Below are 18500 nucleotides of genomic sequence, written 5' to 3' on the forward strand. Positions count from 1 at the left end.
CAATGAATATAACTACACAATAATAAAAATATCTTAAATGAAACAAAACAAAAAAGAAAACCAAACAAAATCAAAATAAAATGAATAAAACAAAGCCTGTCCTTATCAAACTACCTTGACGAATTCAAAACAAGTGCAATTCTGATTGCTGATGACAATGGAAATTGGTAGAAACACTTGGGATGTACTTTAACCACTGAATGAATAAAAACAATGGTATATCCATTAAAAATACTATATAACAATATAAAGGAACAAGTTGATTAGTCTAGTAACATGTGGATGAACCTTAAATGTATTTTACTAAGTTAAAGAAACCAAACTAAAATTCATTGCTTACATAAAAGGATAAGTTGCTCAAACTATTGTGAATGAGGCAGAAGGACTTATTCTCATTTTTTTGTTAAATTCCCTGTCTTATGTATATTCCAGTAGGCTAAGCACAATAGAAATATTAACTCATGCATTTTGCACAACATCCCTATGGAGAAAGTATTCTTAATTTATTGTTCAGGATACTGGGGTACAGAGAGATTATATTCAATATTACTTGTTCAATGAGACCCAGGTAATAAATTGTGGATTCAGAATTTGAAATCAAGAAATCACAGACAAAGGCCAGCTTCTGAGCCACTGGGCTCACTACATGAGGAGCAGCACATGCCATTCCCTGCCACCCACCAGAAGCTTCTCATGACTCTAAAGACTAAACCTTTCAGGATTCAGAGATTTGAAAATGCCCCTCTGCCTGGATTATATTTTTCCCTTCTTACAATGTTTACTATCAACTTGACCAACCTAAGGGAGGCCAGAACGCTGCTGAAATATTATTTCAGGGTGTGTCTGTGAAGGTGTTTCTGGGAAACATTAACATTTGAATCAGTAGATTAAGAGATGTGGTAGGACATTATGCAATTAATTGGGGGTCCAAAATGAGCAAAAAAACAAAAGAAGGAAAAATTCTTTGTCTCTCCTTGAAGAGGGAGCTCCATCTTCTCTTGCTTTCAGACATCAGAGTGATACTTGGGTCTTTGGACCTACTCAGGTCTTTGACTTCAAAGTGGGAGTGATATCATTCTTCCCCTTGGTTTTATACTTTTAGACTCAGACTGAATTATATCACCAGCTTTCCTGGTTCTCGAGTTTGCTGAAGGCAGATTGTTGGACCCCCTCAGTCTCTGTAACTGAGTTAATTTCTATAACCAACAATATATCTATCTATCAATCTATCATCTATCTACCAGTCTATCAATCATATATTTACTTATGCAATGACTCTGTTTCTCTGGAAAACCCTGATAAATACACTCCCTTTCTCTACTTGGAAAAATTCTATCAGTCATCAATTTATAACTCAAATCCCTTTTCCTCTGTGCAGTCTTTCTCAACCTTTACTACACTCACAGCTAGAGTTAAGAGTTCTCTTTGTACCCAAAATCCCCAAATTAATAGTACATGCTAGTATTTCAGACTTCTACTTTGACATTACACAGTTATCTTCTTTAACTTTATATCACTTCTATCTAGCATAGTACAGAGAACATGTGCTAGTCAAATCCATCACCTGCTTTAATGTCACCTATTTTGCAACATAAAGACTTATATTTTCTGCCATTAGAGTTTGCTTTCACATTATTTATGGACTTTGAAATATTTGGCATCTGTCACAAGTTTCTGGTAACTTTACAAGATCAAGAACCCTTATAACTATAAGGATAATATGTTGAAGGAATGTTTTCATTACTTCAAAGTCAAATCAGCAAGCCACTGCCCCTCTCTGTTTGAAGTTACAGATTGTACATGTTAAATTTATTCTGTTCTAATGGTTGGTAATGAGTTTTTATGTAAATCAATGGCTGATTCCAAATTTCACAAGGAAATTTTTTCCCAGTGGGAGCAAAGAGTTGGAGGAAGTCCTCCATTACCATTTAGCTTTTGTCTTCTGTGTGTATGTAGTCAATTTTTCATGCTACCCAGGGAAGAGGAAAGCGAGCAGTCAGATTTGGGTACAAATCCTCTCCATACCCATTATAGCTATTATTACATATTTTTTTCTTAAGTAGAATTTTCATAGCAATTATTCTTATAGAATGGTTCAAAACGCAGGAGAGAAAATGAATACATTCCATCAAAACTGCCTATAGAGACTTTGAAGAGGAGTTAAAACTTAAAAATGTGAGAAATGATGATATTCCAAGTTACGGGCACAAGAACATTAAAGAAAGGTGTGGAGAGAAAAAGTTTCTGTAAACACTTGAGAAAGATGATTTGTCTATTTGACCTGCATGTAGCATATGAGTACAGATGTCAAAAGTGGAAGGGATGTTAGGGTTATATTATGAAATGAATCTATAAGTCAGAAAAGAGTATAATAGAGTCTTAGCTTGGACTGTTATAACAAAATTCCATAGAACAGCAGACATTTATATCTCTCAGTTTTGGAGTCTGTGAAGTCCAATATCAAGGTGTCAGAACATTTGATGTATGGGGAATACCCTCTTCCTGACTTGCAGATGATTATCTTTTTGCTGCATCACATGGTAGAAAGAGAGAGTGTTCATCTCCCTAGTGTAGCATCTGATAAGGACACTAAGCCCATCATGAAGTCTTCACTCCCAGACCTGATTATCTCCCAACAGCAACTCTAGCTACTGTCACATTAGAATGCATAGCTTCAACAGGACTTGAGTTCACAAATATTCAGTCCATGGAAGGAAGGGGTTTTATCAAGCTGAGATTTAAAAAAAAAAAAAAAACTGACAGAAATAACTACGATGAATTTAAGTGGGAAGAGATACTAGAGGTAAGAATATCAGAATTTTAAATAGGAAACTAAGATTGTGTTTTACCGTGACATGAGGACTAATGAGAAAACAAGTTTAATATTCTTATTGATAATAGTTAAAATAAAAGAAGTCTCACTAAATATTTTATATACTTTATCACATTAAATTTTCACATCTTTCAGTAATGGCAATAGTGATTAGGATAATAGCTAAAAATCATATAATACTTAATATGGGTCATATTATTCTTAGAACTTTAAATAAATCCTGAAAACTGTATGAAAGAGGAAATATTAGTATTCCCATTTTATAGTTTAGACAACTGAGAATGGCAAGATTAAATAGATAATATTATCTTTGTTTCATAGATGAAGAATCACAGTTCAAATAAATGAAATGATTTAGCAAAGGTCATTTGGCAAGCCATGGTTCAATAATTTGAATTCCAGTCTCATTTGAAAACTTGTTGTCATTCTTTTCATAAAGAAAAATACATATTATGAAGTAAAAGAGGTGCTCATCATTAATATATTTTGCATATATGTATTAATATATTATGCATAGGTATATCTCCGTGCTTTATAGCATTCATTACTTTTGTGTCACAACCACAAGTTTGAAATCTGAAGTTGATATTCATACATTGAGGGAAAGGGGAGACTGAAGAAAGAGATTGACGACTTCAGATTGGTTGGTGGGAGTTTTAGTAAGCAAGGGTTGCTTACACAAGCACTTACTCCCCAGGATTTTAAGAGTTTACATAAAAACCTTAGTGGTAGTCAGTCACCATACAGGCCAGATAGTCTCAATAACACATTACTCTCAGGCCTCCCTGGAAGTGCAGGGGTTAAAGAAACAGTGCTATCAAGCTATTGCCAGCCACAGCAGCAGGAGTTGAGTTCCATTCCCAGCAGGCCAGGGAGCAACCCACATGGCTCAGCAGACCTCTCTTGTCTTGCTGCAGCTCCCCTCAGCAGTATATTTCAGTAGATTTGCCTGTTCTGCTCCCCACTCTGTCTCTAGTGAATCCTCTCATCCCCTGCACCTCTGGCCAACACCCCAGTACTTGTATGCATAAATAAATCTTTAAAAACAATAACACATTATTCTCAAGGTTGCATCCTCGAAGTGATTCCTAGTGTGGGAATAGGGCAGGAATATGCACAAGGGATATAAGGGCACAAGGGGTACGAATCCTCCAGCTCTTAGGTCAAGTTGCAATCACATCATTTCCCTGATCTCCTCCAACCATTACTTCAAATAAAAATTTTCACTTCTGTTACAAATGTTCAAATAGAAAAGTAGTTTAACTGGGATAACAATTATTTTTTTAGTTTCATGCAAGTAGCCTAGCGTAAGCCAGTCATAACTGAGAAGGAAGTCTCATGCTATCACAGGCCCAATTGCCATTCATCTTGCTGCTCTGTTAGCACAAACATGGACCATCTCTAGGCCCTTGGCTGCATGGTCATCCTCCATAACCCCAGCATGTCAACTAGCAGGCAAATGGAAAGATTAGGTCACATGTTTTCTCTTTAGGCTTCAGAAATTACACCTATACTTCCATTTTTATGGAAAAGTCACAGAGGCATTTGAGGAACACTAGGAGACTTTGCTACATTTTCTGTAATTAATATAGTGTTTAGCTTATCTATCTTTACTGCTTCCAATTTAATTATTAGCTCTGTAATAATCTAATTTTGTCCTTGATTTGCGTCCTTACTTATGCAAGTGCATCCCTGCTTTAGCTTTCTAGGTCTACTGTAACAAATTACTACAAACTTGGTGCCTTAAAATAGCATAAATTTATTCTCTCATAGTTCCAGAGACCAGAAGTAGCTTCTGCTGGCTCCTGGCAGGTTTTGGCATCACTAGTTTGTAGCTGGGTGTCTCCAACCTCTGCCTTCCTCTTCACAAGACCTTCTCTCCTGCTTCCCTTTATCTGTAACTATATCTACTTTTCCCCTTTGTCTTGGTGTTTTTTTGTTTGTTTGTTTTATCTTTCTCTCACTTATTAGGACACTCATTATGGGACTTTGAATACATCCTCATTCAAAGTGAAATATGATTCATCTTCATTATATCTTCAAAGACCCTTATTCCAATTAAGGTAACATCCTGAGGTTCTGGGTGGACACACCTTTGGGTACCTTCCATTTTTATCATATTACACTATCTTCCTTTCTTTAATTGCTAAAGGGTATTTGTTCAAGATTTAAAAATATTTTGGTTTATTTCACCAGGTCCTATGAGAATGACTTCATAACATGCCCTTGATTATTCTATAATTTTACACTTGATGACCATGAACTAGAGGAGGGAAAATTAACTAGAATGAAATGGATAATCTCCTTAGAAATTCATTATAACCAAAAGTAATCAAAATGCCTTCTTAAAGTTCACCTTCTTTGGTGATCACATGTTTTCCCAGAAAACATTCATGGGTACCATTTTTTGAGAGCAAACAATGGTATAAAAGAAACTGGTGAGTTCAAAGTTCCCAGTATCAGTTCATGTTTACAAGGAACTCACCCAGATACTAACTGAACATTTTTCTGCCAAATATAAAGTCACAAAATAATATTTCTGGCAGCCTTAAAATATAATTATTTCTCAATGCTGTGTCTGGTCCAAACTAAAGAATTAACAATCATGTTGCTACATTAGAATCAAATGCACTATGGTTTAACATAAACTATTTCAAGGAAACAAAGAATTGTGACTATTTTGCTATACAAATTGTAAATCAAAGTGTTAATATTAAAATATGTGAGAAAATCAATGTATTTTTAAAACTATGTATGTGTAAATAACATTGTTTTATAAGGGAAAATGATGCAGCCAATCTTTAATAACATAAAGCATAAAACATAATAGCATAAATAAAAAAAAAACAGCAATATAAAAAGAAAGAGTGCAAATCTCACTTTCAACCAAAACTCAAGTGCTGAAATCAAGCATGCAAGAACAGTTATCAACAAATTTCTGAGGAAGAGAATTTGAAGGTCAAATGAGTCAGCACAGGGCTAAGCAAAGTGGGAATGGAAGATAGTCAGCATTGACTGATACAACAATGCAAACTTTGCTTTATTCAGACCACTGTTACCACATTATCAAAGGGGATTTGGATTATATTCTCTTTCTTGAAAAATCTCCTAAAATTATAACTATCTAAAAATGATGTGACCAGAGGTTCTTGCTGAAGTTCTGCATTTTTCTTGGGCACTAATAAAGAGAACTGCAATTCATTATGAAATGACTGTTGTCGCAAATTTTCTCAATGCCTGCAGAGAGGTGGGTAAGAACTTGGAATATGGGATTTGATAGATTGGGTCAAGTCCAGGTACACAGCCAAATAACCAGGTGTTTTTGTTTAAGTCAACTCCTCTCACCATCTGACTATTTCCTCAGAAGTAAACTGATAACATAACATTATCTTCCTCTTGCAGTTGTTGTAAGGATAACATTTGATAGATAAAATTAAGTGCTTTTTATAGAACCAGACACATGCTAAGCACTCTATAAAAATATGCTATTTAAATTATCCACTCTCGTATCTTCAAAATATAGGTGCTTGGTAGCTTTTGATTATGGTGAAGTTTCCACCACATTGTCTTAAAGAGAAAACACTGGCAGCCAGAGGGTATTTCTAAAGAGTTTAAAATAGTTCAAAAACTATGAAAGCTAAAGGTGTTAAACACCCAATCACAGTTGGCTTCTGCAATAAACACTCTGACAAACTAGACATGACCCAGGGATCCTGAAAAGAGTAGTTAATTTGCAAATAAAGTTTAATGGCAAATACATCAGTTACTGAATTGCTTTTCCTTTTGGGTTATAAGTTATCCTTTAATTATTCTACTTTTGATATTTGCATATATTCATTATCCAAAGACTACAAGTTAGGATTGAAGTATAATTTTAAAAGTAAGGTTATAGATAGGAAAAATGTGCTGAAACATTAATTATGGAAGACTCTGGATTTGGCATAATCTGTTAGGAAAGAGCAAACAGAGTCTACGAAAGCAATGTATTTCCAAATTTGTCAGGAAAATGAAAGTGAGGACCAGTGGTATTAGTTATAAGGAGTTTTTTCAGGAAGAAAACTTTAGTAGATTTAGATTAAAGGAAGAAATGATACTACAGCACAGCACTTCCTACTGTGAATGAATTTGACTGAACACTATTTCCCTCAGGGCATCTGCTTCTAGAGTGGTTTCTGACCAGAACCATCTTTTGTCAAGCTCTGAATGTACTTGTGCACCTGCTACTCTTGACAATCCCCACATTTCTGTTCAGACTTCCAAGTTCTCTGACTCACCAATACTGTCCAGTTAGAAGGGATGACAGCTTAGCAACCCACTTACATTAAGTTGAGGATTCAATGAACTATTCTCCCAGGATTTTCTGATTTTGTAAAGAGAGAACAAAGGAATACAGGTGAAAGGAGAACATTAATACAAAAGAATCATTCCTATGGTGAATCTCAGTTTGCAGATCACGAAACAAAACAGAGGACAGATGGAATGCAATATGATAATATTAATACCGTTCCAGAGAGAGTGGGGAGCAGAACAGGCAGATCTACTGAAATACACTGCTGAGGGGAGTAGTGGATGAGACAGGAGAGGTCTGCTGTGCCAAGTGGGTTGCTCCCTGCCCAGGGATCGAACTCATGCTGCAGTGGCTAGCAATAGCTTGATAGTGATGTCTTTAACCCCAGCACCACCAGGGAGGCCCAACAACATGATTTTTGTCAAAGCAAGTTAACTATACTGAGCAAGTCATTAAAGAACATGATTTCTCTTATATGTAATAATGGGATCCTCATCAGAAACAACAGTCCTGAATAGAGGGAAGAAAGGGACTAGTTCTAGAACAACTAGTGAGTTAGATAGCACAGCCCTTAGCTTGAGTTGTCTGTGCTTTATTTAGCATCAAGATAAGTGAAGAAGGGATGAGAATTAATAAGAACCACTCTATCCCATCCCATTATAAGAAAACACCTTGCCTTGGGCTTCCCTGGTGGCCTAGGTGTTAAGTGTCAGTGCTGTCACATCTTAAGATCTGAATTAGAGCCCTCTAGGGAGCTGACCCACAAGGTTCAGCAGACCTCTCCTGTCTCTCCTGCTGCTCCCCTCAGCAGTGTATTTCAGTAGATCTGCCTGTTCTTCTCCCCACTCTGTCTCTGGTGAATCCTCTCAAACCCCACACCTCTGGCTTACACCCCAGTACTTATAGGCAAAAATTTTTTAAAAATATATTAAAAAAAGGCCTTGCCTTTTGAGAAAGATGCAATATATTCAATCAATGAGTGTACTCTCAGATGTTAAAGTTTTTAACCCAAATGAACACTTCTGTTAATGAAATTCCTGAAGGCAGTATTGTTTTGCTGTAATCATCTGAACCTTTCCAGTTTCATTTCCTTTTTTAACCATTAAAAACTATATTTATGTCATATGATTTTTAAAACGTAGCAGGGCAGTCTCTGCTTTAATCTTCACTTCTTTGTATACTTTTAAGATTTATAAGCACAAGGAAAGAATTAAAATCAACTTGATGGCAATTTCATGGGCTTATCATATTTTATTGCACTTAAGATTATAAGAACATTTTAGTTTAGGTTACATGGAAAAATGGCATTTCATTTTTTTCTTTCCTTCCTCCTTCTACCCCTTCCTGCTTCCATTTTCATTGTTATTCAACAAACATTTATTGAAATGTATTGTAGTTTGTTTGGCCTACTTACTGATAATGCAAGACTGAATAAGTTAATGATACTTGGCCATCAAAAATTCCCTAAAGAAGACAAAAAAATAATGTAATACTAGGGCTAGAAATGGGATATTATGGACCTGGAGACTGAGGAGAGCTGATGTCCTAAGTTTCAAAATGTGCCTTTTGAAAGGTAGCCATGATTAATTTAGATGTTCATTTAATTACACCTTGAATTTGTAAGAAGCATTATGATAGGGATGTATTGATTTAGTATCTGAGTAATCAACCAACTGAAGAGTAGTTATGGTTGAACTGTGGCTAGTGGAATAAGAGAAAGTCAGGTTGAATGGGAAATTAGAGCTGGCATGCAATATCTAACTGGCAACAGTGAAGTAAAAATTACAGATTATGCAAAAAAAAAATTGCTACTTTTCAAACATCACATTTCCTCTCTTCAAGAAGGTTTACTTCTTACCCTTGAATTTACTCTTCATATTTAGCCCAGGCCAATGAGTCCACTTAATTTTACAATATTTATTAAGAAGTTATTTAGGGTAGATGATGGTCAAGTTTCCTAGAGCAAAAATGAGGTATCTCAAAATCCCTGGTTTTTAGCACTTATTTATAGTCTAACAGGAAGAGGGGAAGACAAGTAGGTAAGGATTGAATATACATAGCAGAATACATATAAGTATTGAATACATATATATATATATATATATATATATATATATATATGTTAGCACAGGGCTCACCAGCAGAGGGACCTGGGGTAGTGGTTGCTTCCGCTCAAGCATGATTCGGCAAAAGCTGATGCAATAATAACCGGATGTGATAAGATCCACGTAAAGCGCATGTGCAGGCCACGTAAAGCGCATGTGCAGACTTTCCTGTATATATCCCTGCCCCTGGGTAATAAAGAGAGTTCCTGATTCTGTAACAGGGTGGTCCCCAGGAAAGGGGGAAGTTCCAGGTTCCCTGCCCCACCCAAGGGAGGGTGGAGCTGAGCAGGAAGAGGAGAAGCTGGAGAAGAGACTGAGGAAGGAGCAGGATGGAGCAAGGAGACCTGGAGGAGGTGCATGGAGCCAGGAGACACGTGAAGAAACTGCGCTTGTCTTTTGGTTGTGGACTGGGTGACACAGATGTGGGTGAGACCCGTGGGGAGGTGACAATGGCAGCTTTTATCTTGATGTTGATTTTGCTCTTTTCCTTCCGGGCTTGTCCAGTTGTTTGTGACCCTTTTCTGTGGGTCCCCACTGGAAGATGCTTTAGTCTTGTGGCAGGCTTTGGGGCCTTGCTCTGGGCCAATCCTATTTGGATGGACTTTTACCCACGAGGGGATGGGTAACTTTGGGTGCTTCATTTAGAAAATAGACTCTTTGCCTTACCTGTATTGTTTCCTAGTTTTATTAAAGTTCCTTCCCATTAAAGTCTCCTATGTTTTGTGTTGATGCGGCGGATGGCAGAACCCATTTAGAATAGGCAGGTTTGCGGGGGTTTGGGCTGCCCCTCTTCCTGTCCTATAACACTTCCAGCCAAGTTAGTGTACGCATCTTTCATCCCCAGCCCCTCTGCCGTGTTCCTGAACCCCGTCGGCCTGTGGGATGGACCGACATATATATATATATATATATATATATATATATATATATATATAGCAGAATAGGAGGAAAAATGTTAGAATTCAGATGATGGAGAAGTCAGCAGCAATGCTTATGATGGAGGACAAGAATAGAAATACTGGAAAGGAGGCCTCACAAGATTAAAACCTGACTCACATAAGGAGGTGGGGGTGAGAGGTGAATAACATGACCATTAAAGCAGCTGTAGAGGTCGTGACCCTCAGGCACCAGCGCCTTATCACAAGGCCTGAGACCCAAGCAGGATCAGATGCTACAGGGAGTGGAGCACAGACCTGAGGGTAAAGATATGGAGGTTGGGCCCACCCTGGAATCTCTGATCCCTTCCTGGTTTTGCCTAGATATCCCAAATCAGCAACAAACAGGCCACTCCATGGAGGAGTGACCCTTCCTAAACAGAAGGGGACTCTATCAAGGCAGTCTCTGCACAGGCTCAGGGCAGCACTCCCACTGCCCACCTGTGACTATGCAGGTGCTTCTTTCACCAACTCGCTCCTCTGCAGGGCAGCAGCCTCCTGCCTGCCCATGATCTGTTCCATGCCGAGGCTTCTCTTTACTGACCTCCCTCAGCGGAGGCCGCTCCCCTCAAGGCCAGCAGCCTGCAACCACGCAGGCCTCTCAGCAAACCTGTCCCTTTCCCTTTCCCTAATAAACCTGTTCTTTAAATATGACTAACATCTCTGTCTCAGGGATAAACTCGCCTGGGAAACTCACCGTGTGCTGCTGAAACGGGAACTCTGGTGAAATCTTTCCCAGAGTGAACCCAAGGACCCGCACGCTACAAAACTCCATCACTTACATTCACTGTTAGTTCTTAGAACATTTAAATTTTACAGGCATTCAAACAAGTTTCTTCTTTCTAATGTTTACCATTTTGACTCCCCCAAGTTCCTTTCTGGGTTGATATTAGGTGCTGAAAAATCCCACATAACCTTCTAAAACTGACTTCCTATACAGATAAGAGTGAAAAAAAAGTCAAGTTTAAAAAACGCATATATTGTTCTGCTTGCATCAAGCCAAGACAGAAGGGTTACCAGAGACATTGAATTTTTCTCTCAATGACTGACAGAGTACAACCAGCTGCACTGAAATTGCATTGAAAATATATACTTTGCAAATTCTCATCTAAATGAAAGTTTCAATTACCAAAAGCAGTCTGACCGGTTATCTTTGACTAAAGTGGTTTACAATTTGCATATAAACTTCATTTCTTTTTCTAATTATGCTGAATAAAATGCATTTATTTTCTCTATGATTATAGGCCAGCCCTGCCAAACACCTGTGACTGCCACAAATCCTAATTTGACATTTATTTACTTCAAAGAAATCTTATTATCTAAATGATCTGAGGCATCAAAGACCTTAATTATTGATAGTCAATTCGATAAGGTTAACTTCCATGTCCTTGGGTGGGAGTTTCTGATTTGCTCTTTTCTTTTAAGCATTTCTTGGTTATAACAGATTATATGATTCCCCTACTAAGGATACTAGAGATTGCATTCTTATATAATTGGAACGAGATTTAGAAAGCAACAAAGAGGCAACATTGACAGCTTTACACTGATTTCCGGTAATTATTTTAAAATCCTTATTTATACTTTGTCTTCAAAATAAGACTTTTTATGTATTTCCTTACCTTTTGGAGAAAGGAAGCAACTTTCCACTTCTCTGAAATTTTAGGATCAACCAAGAATTTTCTGAAGAGACAAGATGCTATAAATGTCATTCCATAGGCAGAAAGAGAGTACTGATTCTCTTCTGCACTGTTGGTGGGAGTGCAAACTGGTCCAACCACTATGGAGAGCTGTGTGGAGATTTCTGGACCTACTAAACATAGAGCTTCCATATGATCCAGCAATTCCACTCCTAGGTATTTACCCAAAGGACACAGAAACATCAATTCCAAAGAGCACCTGCACCCCTATGTTTATAGCAGCACTATTTACAATAGCTAAGCTTTGGAAACAACCCAAATGCCCAAAAATAGATGACTGGATCAAGAAGATGTGGTACATATATACCATGGAATATTACTCAGCATTCAAAAAAGATAAACACATGCAATTTGCAGCAACATGGATGGCGCTGGAAGGGATCATGCTCAGCGAAATAAGCCAGAAGGAAAAAGAAAAATACTGGATGGTCTCACTCATAGCAGGAATCTAGAAAACTTAAATAAGGGACCAGGAAAATGAATAACTATAAGAAAGTGAAAATCAAAATCAACAAAAAACTATGAACCAGAGACACTCTGGGGGGTGGGGGGGCGGGAGGGGAGGGATTGGGGTCAAAATAAGGGTGTTGCAATTGTATGGGGAATATAAAAATAAAAATTATTATAAAAAAAAGAGTACTGATTCAAAGATTATAGGATGAGTGGGTGGAGATGGCTGGCTGTTTTGAAACAATATAATGTCTAAACATTGAATTTGCAAAAATGGAAGAGGTGAGTGGAAAAGTAAAATCAGAACAGTCATTTTCACAAAATTTTGCAACATACCGATGTCTGTAAGGATTATCACATAGCTAAGTCATCTTTTTCCAAGCAGTAGTTCATTGCAAATTAGTAGTCATTGAAGATTTGAGTAGAGTTTCAAATGCATTTATCAGATTTTCTCAAAGTCTAAACCCCAACGTCCTGCCTGAGATCCTTTCAGATATCTCATGTTGTAAACTATTTTCACACTACTACTAAAAATTGCATGCCCTTTTCACACTCATTTTCTTAAAAGCGTACAATGAAGTATTCCAGAAGCTACACATTATATGTGCCATTACAAAAGAGTGATTGCAGAGAATGATGTGAGAATCCAGGTACTATCTATTAACTAAGAATTGTGAAAATAATGTGCTACCCTCATAATTAGTTTTCATTGAGATATGGTATTTACATTGCCATACAATGGGCTTCTAATTTCTTTTAAAATGGATAAATATTTATTTAAAAATATTTTATTACTTTAATATGACATTTATTAATTTCCACAACCCATTTAAAAAAGCTCAGAGTGGTTAATACTTTCTCAAGTGTAAAGCCCATCTTGTGAATAATATGCTTGATGTGACTGGAAACAACACACATTCTTCTGAACCCTGGCTTTTTCATCACTCATATATTCTTTGATCACAACCTTAGTTAAATCCTTCTCTTTGCTCTGCTTTATATAACTCCTATAACAAGAAATGAGGATACAGCTTTCGTTTAGAAGTCTCAGTGCAAAATGGTAATCATAATAAATTTGATATGCTCAGTTGCTGTGGTAACACACATGATTAATGTGACAAATTCTACTTGGGGGAGTCAGACAACTTGATGTACAATGTCTGGCTTACAGCGTTTACCCAACATTTAAACTTCTGCCCTTACTCCCTGGCAGCCTCTCCTCCCCACTTCCCCACCCACTTAGTGTTGAATCCCCTTATCTTGTGTAACTCCATCAAACAGCCATGAGGGAGTGTTTCTAGCTTTTTTTTTTCCCTGAAAAAAAACAAACATTCAATGACCCAAAGGCATGGAAGTCAGGAGGGCATATGGGTGGAGTGGGGTGGGATAGGAGGGTGGAGACTTAACAATCCTGCTATAGACAAAGTCTTAGCATAGTCATAGTAGCCACTAAATCAATCCAAATGGTCTCATGTTTAAGTCATACTGGGGAGGGAAAGAGATGACAGTGCTTTTAGGATTTGCAGTGGTTGTCAGGCAGATGGGCTGTGGGGTCTACCTACGGCGATTGCCAGATCAATGAAGTACTTTATTTATGCACGCTATATGCTGTCACTTGTCGGGGATGCTCTTGTGTCGTTGGCCTCAGAACAGAGGTAACATGAACACAATGTGACACTCAATTAACCATAAATGTCAATCAGAAGAAACCCAATGGATTGTACTTTGTCAACAGCCCACTCACTGTGTAGGTGGGAGTCTTTCATTACCAGCACTTCCTGGAAGGCTCCTGTTTCCAGGCATTGCCCAGATCAATCCTGTACTAATGTTCCAGTATAAAAACCTAAAAGGTGAACCAGGGGATTGCATTTATCTCCTCTGCTTGTGAAGTTGTTCAGACCACAATTCAGTCCTGATAGTTCCATGAAATAACTCCTTTTACTTTTCTCATCTGCCTTAAACTCAGATTTCTCACCCTTTTTAACTGAGTGTAATAATGGCATTGATTAGAAGGCAGTGCTTTCTCACAGGCTGATTTGAGCTCTTAGCCTGCTGTTCTTATTCCATTTTCTCTAACCAAGACTCAGATTATACTAAGTTACACAGTATGGAGAAATGAGATGTTTTCTTTTTAAAATTTTTACACCTTTTGACATCTCTTTAAACTCATTGCTCCATAAACTGGAGAGAGCCCAGCTATTCTCCCTGGTCTTTCAAAACAAAAATTGTTTTATTGAATGAATATATTTTGTTGTGACATGTTTTGCAAAATACAGGTAAGATAAAAAGGGCTTTCAGTTTCCATGGGTAAGACTTTTAATACATTTAGAAAAAATCCCACCCCTATCTTTTTTTTTTTTTTTTTTGAGTGGAGAGGGTGCTTTTATTCAGAAATGCCAGTGGCTTCCAGTATTCAAGGACAGCCTTCATTTCAGACTCTGCTACTCCTGAAATGATGCTTTGCACCATAGATTTTTTAATCTGAGAGAATTGTCTTCATTTTACCCATTGTACTTTTTTGATGTAATTTAATTGTGGTAAAATATACATCACATGAAAGTTCCACCTGAAGTATGTCTACGTATACAATTAAGTAGTGTTAAGTACATTCACATTTTTGTGCCACCAACTTCCAAACTGCTTTCATCTTGTAAACCAAAATGCACTGTGCCACCATATTTCACTTATCTATTTCTCTACCTATGGACCTTTGGGTCTCATCCTTCCATTTTTTGATCCTGTGACAATGCTGCTATGAACATAGCTGTGTACAAGCACTTCTTTGAAACCCTGTTTTCAACTATTTGGGGTGGATGCCCAGAAGTGGACTTGCTCCACCCCTATCTTTTTACCAACAAAATCTCAGGTGCTGAGAATTCCAACTCTGAGTATGCTATGAGCCTGACTTCCTGAAGGGGGCGCACTGGGAACCAGGGGCAGTGAAGTGGCCATGCTTGGCTTAAAACTGAACACATCACTGTACCCACACTCTTCTGGCTTCAATTTGCCCCCTGCTGTCTCGGCTCACCTGGTGCTGATGGTAGGATGTGTCAACCAATTAATTTTCTCTTTCTCTTTGTTCCCTGCCTTCTTGTTCTGGAGTTCTTAAGCATATGTGTGAGGACTCACAACCTGGGTCACCCTGTGCAGGGTAAGTGATTATCAGGCTTTTCTGCCCTCCTGTCATTAGGATTGATGATGGATCCCTGCGGTCCTAAATGCATGCCTGATGCGGGCACCCGGAGTAGGGTGTGGACATATGTAGGTGGGTACACCTGAGCTGAGAATGGGCTTTTAAGGGTGGCATCACAGGAATGGAACCAGCAGGAAGAGAGTAGGAGAAAGAAAGAGAAGCAGAAGAGAGAGAATAAGACCACAAGAGAATGCCAGAGAGCCTAGAAGAGTGAAGATTCACTGGGGGCTAGGAGGCCTGCCAACCCCTTCCCCTCCTAACCGCCCCCCAACCCCGGCAATCCTGCCAGCTATTTACCTGGTAAATCCCAATAAAACCCTGAAAAAGCCACAAAGGGCTCCTGGACTCTCCTTTACCCATCTGCATAGGGTCATAGAAAACCTTCCCTGTGCCCTTCCTGCTGCTATACCCCGTTTCCTCCTGGGGTCATCCTGGAACAGTATCTTTCTGTTTTTACTACTTTATCCTTTCTGAAATAACTGTCATCTAGTGCTGCCAGTCTCCTGTGCAGACAGTAGACAGTGACTTCGTTCCAAAGACTGTAATATGAGAAAGGGAAGAAATAAGTAACTTCACAGTGGAGAAAAGTAACAATTATTATCTTACCGAAGTGATCAAAGTTAACCACAATGAGAAGTTATGCTGATTGTGTGCATCCACCAAAAACCCCATAATCCCAATCTAATTGAGAGAAATACATCAGGTAAATCCTAATTGAAGGACATGCTACTAAATGCCTGACCAGTACTTCTTAAAAGTATCAAAGTCATCAAAACTAAAACAAATCTGAAAAGCTATCACACAAAAGCCTAAGGAGATATAATAGATATTTGTGATATGCTTCCCTGGATGGATATAGGGACCAAAAAAAAAAAAAAAGAATATTAACTAAAAACTGAAGAAACAAATGAAGCATTGGTATCAGTTCATTAATTATGACAAATGCATCATTAATATCTGATCTAAACTACTTGAGAAATCAGATGCAGGTGTGATAAAATTTTGCTGTCTTTATAACTTTTCTATAAATCTAATGCTATTTTAAAATTAATAGGTAGAAAAATAAATGAATATAATAGTACCTGAACATAGGGAAATCTCAGTATGCTTTATATTATTATTTTATTTTTATGAGACCTGTTCTCCTGTGACATGGTTTCCAGCTTAAACTTGTAAAGCATGTGTACAAGGCAGGGTAAGTAGAAGCATTTGAGAGATTGTGACTCATACTTATACCAGTGACCAGAGATCCAGATTGTTATATTGAGAAAGATCCAAAAGATAATTTGCAATTCAGCTCTGGCCACTATTTCATAAACATTTTTTGGGAGAGATCACTTAATTGTCATCTAAATGAATCAAAATCTTAAATTCTAAATTAAAGTAGAATGATGAAATTTTATGTTATTATAGTATAAATTTTGGTTCAATGCTGTGTCTACAATGAAGGGGTAGAATTGACCTTAGAAGAATGATTTGAAATGATTGGCATTTGCTTGGGTCTAGTGCAGTCAACCACCATCAACTACCTGGCTGTACTTAATAAGTGCCAGGATTATATCCAGCTAGCTTTATAAAATGGAACTCTCCTGGGTTTTTCTAAAGCAGCCTGTGGTAATAAGACTCTCGTACTCCCTGATGATATTGCCCTTCCATTTTCTGAGGCCCTTTAATAAAATTGTTGTGCCCTCTAGAACTCAAAAGACTGATGTAGGTCATTCCGATTCATAGGATGCACAAAAATTCCCACTTATTTTTCTTTGTCAAGCACATGCTGAGGCTTAATCCAGAATGATGGAAATTAAGTCCCTATACTTTCACTTTGGAAACTTTTCAACCAGTGAAGATATCATAGAGACACAACTGTTTCTCAGAAATCCAGAAATTTGGTGACTTCAGTCTAGTGATTCTTAGCACTTGTGGTTTGATTTCAACATTTTATTTTCTCTATTGAGATTTGATAATGTTTCTTACATTGCAAAACAAAACAGAACCATGATTTTTTCCCCATTTTACATAACTGGATTCGTGTACTGTTGACAGCTTTCTCACAGATGCTGACAGCAGAGTATTTCCAGAGTAATGGAGGATAAATCACTTCTCATCAATCCTGCTCCACAATGATGCTTGGGATTTCTCACCAGCCTGGTTATTCACATCAAGATATGTTCTAGGATTTCAAATTAGGTACATGAACCAGAACATAACCATCCCAAAGTGGTGAGCCAGACATACCTATGCAGTTAATTTATTTGAGTTCCTCGATGTATTAATGTTTTATCAGTTATGCACTATATTTTTCTTCAGAAGGAGATATCCGACTTATGACTGGCGACAATAATTATTGGCAGGTTCAACCAGACCTGCCTTTGTGCAATCAAGTTATAGGCCATGAATGATAAAACATGTGACCATATGACAGAATTTCCCCAGGGGTTTTCAAACCATGGGAATTGTTATGGAAGTACTCAGTGTAGTAAATAGCTGTTTATTTTATCTAAAGATTACTTAAGTTTATGATGGCTTCTATAAAAACACAAAATGGCAAATATTTTATGATGAGAATGTGTTATGAGAGAAAGTATCTATTTGCATTCATTTTCCCAAAATCCTGACTGGAAATAGAATGTCTGACACATTTCCTGAGTATTTTGTCTGACCCGTGATATTAATTTATTTCTCTTTTATGTTGTAACAAATTATCAGTAGTATTGCCCTTACAAAAGCAGAAAGCCTGATATTTTCCCATTCCCTCCAATCTTTGCCACGCTGCCTCTCAATTATTCACTCTACACATATTTAATGTGCATTGGGAATTAAAAAAATGGTCTTGGGGCCTCCCTGGTGGCTATGAAGCTATCTGCAGCCTCTGCAGCATGAGTTCTATCACCTGCCAGGTAGTTACATGGCACAGCAGACCTTGCCTGTCTCACCTGCTGCTCCCCTCAGCAGTGCACTTCAGTCAATCTGCCTGTTCTGTTCCCCACTCTTTCTCTGGT

The sequence above is a fragment of the Talpa europaea genome (assembly GCF_964194135.1).
Source record: "Talpa europaea genome assembly, chromosome: 8".
Classification (NCBI taxonomy): domain Eukaryota; kingdom Metazoa; phylum Chordata; class Mammalia; order Eulipotyphla; family Talpidae; genus Talpa; species Talpa europaea.